Here is a 3,604-nt window from a genome sequence, read left to right on the forward strand (position 1 = left end):
TCTTTGAGTTGAATTACTATTGAATAATTCGAGCTCAATTCAAGTTTAACTACTGCTTAGCGCTAGAAGATACGTTGCAATAAAGGTAAAAATTTTCTTCCTAACTTTAAATAAAGATATAACACACACAAAGATAAATGAGAAGAATACAAGAAAAACCGAGAAGTTAAAAAAATTATCTGGCCCATTCCAATTTAAACAATTCCCTATATCCTTGAAGTTATAAAAATCTACTATTTCCCGCAACTGAATAAGATAAGTGTACAAAGTTAGAACTTAGAAGCGTGTTTGGTCTCATGTAACTGTAGTAGAGATTATGAAAGAAATATTAAATGAATAACGATGACAATTTAACAATGTTAGTCGGGCAATAATGATTGGGTAACGGTTGTTAAATGACGGTCATCATAAGAAGAGAATTAGACAACCGCAGTTAGATGATGACAATCAAATGATGGTGAATGGACTAAAAAGGCTAAGTAAGAATGGCCTACCAGTGATGATAGTTGGGCAATGACAACATGGAAATGGTAGTCGATAAGTATTAGGAGTTGTATTCTAATAAATTCAATACAAATTTGACAACACTTCATTGGACAACCTATACCAAATGTTTTGATCATAGAATATTTATTCAATATTTAAATGCCTTAAAGACCTCAAATCAATTGATCTTACGCTCATTGTATTCATCTTCTTGAATCACTCGATTTGACAACAACTACACAAGATTTGGAGACTATTTGATACTTCGATTAAAATCTATAATTTTTTTAAATGTATTTCAAGTGCTTGATTGTAATTCATTTGGACTCCTATCATATCACTTTTGATATTTTTAAGCTTATCTTGTCAAACTATTCAATTCAACTATAACATCACCAAGATGGTTTCCCAAAATCACTCCAACTGCAGCCATGTTATCACTAAAATCCCATCAATCTTAACTTTAATAATGCCCAAATTAGAACCAATAAATTATATTCTCCTTACGAGCAAACCCTAAAAACTAAAAACCTGTTACCAAGATTTCTGGCAGGATCAATACAAACCCAAATATACTTATGAGAAGATGAATATCACATACTTTTTTCAATTTGCAAGTACCTCTATTATAATAAGTCTTACATGATTCATCTTAATTCATTGATGCTTCACCTCATTACGTTCTTTCCATAAATGTCACAATTTGAAAATCAGAACTAGGAATTTGAAAACTTCTAAAAATTATGACCAAACTTCAGAAGTAATAGGACAATTAATAAGCATGTAACTTAGAGATTCAATAATGATAACAATACTGACATTTAGAAACTATATATATAAATAGCCTTACTTTGCAATAAGGAATCCAAAGGAATAAATGCTTCATAACACGCCAACAAGATTGAATATGTCACAAATATTTTCACTCCAAATAAATTTTAAAAGTGGATGCACATGAGTAATGAATTTGACATCAAATCAAACATCAATAGAAACAAAGCATCACACAGGCGGTTTATTGAAAAGAATGACAACATTTTGAAGAACATCAAAGAAAATATTTTTTATTTTGTAAATAAGAAGAAAACACATCAACTTAACCACATTCCAAGAAAAATCTATGTTAAACTCTTGAACTTTAATATCTTCAATGATTAATAGACAATGTGTGAAATGCATTTAGATGTTTAGAAGTAAAAAAAAAAAAAACTGTTTTTAGAATTAATCATAAGACCACTTTCCTCAAAAGATAAGAAGATTTTTTTTTCAGAATCTTATCCACAGAAATGTTCCCATCAGAAAAAAATAATGAGATTATCAATAAAAATAGCCAAATGTGACATAGAAAAATCTTTCTTAGTTCTATATTTCAAACAGGGGTAAACAGTGATGGTATAAATCAAATATCTATAAAAATATTCCTAAGCAATAATAAAAAGATGAAATAATAAAGGATCCCCTAACCTAATCCCTTTGTCTAATATCATGATATAAATAAACATCAAATCTTTATCAATTGAAGGCAATGCAATTCTGGGAATGCAATCATGAAAAAAAAAGGTAAAATTTTATAAATTAAAACTTGAAAGGAATTACAGTCAACAATTTAAACAATTCCATCCTCTTTTCCACATGAAGAATTTTTTTTTTTTTTTTTCAGAATCTTATCCACAGAAATGTTCCCATCAGAAAAAAATAATGAGATTATCAGTAAAAATAGCCAAATGTGACATAGAAAAATTTTTCTTAGTTCTATATTTCAAACAGGGGTAAACAGTGATGGTATAAATCAAATCTCTATAAAAAATATTCCTAAGCAATAATAAAAAGATCAAATAATAAAGGATCCCCTAACCTAATCCCTTTGCCTAATATCATGATATAAATAAACATCAAATCTTTATCAATTGAAGGCAATGCAATTCTGGGAATACAATCATAAAAAAAAATGTAAAATTTTATAAATTAAAACTTGAAAAGGAATTACAATCAACAATTTGAACAATTCCATCCTCTTTTCCACATGTTTTTGCAACATCAAAAGTTCACCAAATCGCAAATTTAGCAATTAATTGAAGCAAAATAAGAAAGGTCGATAAAAAACAGTAAAGAAAAAAAAAATAAGGGGAAGTCGCTCAACAATCTGTACAGAGATTAAATTCATATAAAACATAAAATATGAAGATGATATGTAGGATATTTCGATCACTACAATAAAAAAGATGAATTACCGTCTAAAGGAGAAGTAAAGTATTGCATAATCTGATCGAAATCGAAACTTCGAGGAAGATATTGTTTGATCGGTAGGTTTTCGGCAGCTGGAAAATAAAAAAAACAGAAGAAAAATAAATTCCAAAACTCAGAAAATGAAGGAAAGGGTGCGTAAAGGTTAGTCTGATTCAACAGAGATTAAATTCATATAAAACATAAAATATGAAGATGATATGTAGGACATTTCGATCACTACAATAAAAAAGATGAATTACCGTCTAAAGGAGAAGTAAAGTATTGCATAATCTGACCGAAATCGAAACTTCGAGGAAGATTGTGTTTGATCGGTAGGTTTTCGGCAGCTGGAAAACCAAAAAAAAGAAGAAAAATAATATCCAAAACCCAGAAAATGAAGGAAAGGGCATAAAGGTTAGTCTGATTCAGATCTAGGGTTTGTCGCATGAAAAATTGTAGAAATTGGCAAAAAAATTTGGACCATTTCTCGAATTATGCGTGTCATCCTTGCGCAGGGGCCATGCTAATCTTCTCTGTATCGTTCCAATTTTATCGGATGTCTCCGAAGAGACAACTGAGTGCAGCGGGCAACCATTTAAGAAGAAACGCAATTACTATAATTCAGCCAATGTGGGACTATAGGCAGATATCATCTTATTTTGATGAGAATTTATTTTTGAGATTGAAGTAATTTTTATTATCTTATTTTGACTTCTCAATTTTTGAAGTATTTATTATGTTACTAGACATTAAGAATGAATTTAATAAAGTTTGGTCTTACCATTCATGTAATTATTTTTCATATATTAAGAAATTTTATTTTCATTTTTCAGAAGATTTAAATGATTAGAATTTCATGGCATTGACTTAAATTTGGACAAATCAGTCACAA

At 29.2% G+C, this 3,604-nt stretch overlaps 1 non-coding gene across 1 annotated transcript; it reads right to left on the bottom strand.

Annotated features, from left to right (window-relative positions):
• Positions 1–3,181: 3,181 nt before the first annotated feature.
• Positions 3,182–3,284, bottom strand: LOC114579667. The gene has a single exon (XR_003700760.1). It is a non-coding gene; the product is annotated as a U6 spliceosomal RNA (small nuclear RNA).
• Between the last annotated feature and the right edge of the window lie 320 nt (positions 3,285–3,604).

This window comes from Dendrobium catenatum, unplaced genomic scaffold (assembly GCF_001605985.2).
Source record: "Dendrobium catenatum unplaced genomic scaffold, ASM160598v2 fragScaff_scaffold_54, whole genome shotgun sequence".
Classification (NCBI taxonomy): Eukaryota; Viridiplantae; Streptophyta; class Magnoliopsida; order Asparagales; family Orchidaceae; genus Dendrobium; species Dendrobium catenatum.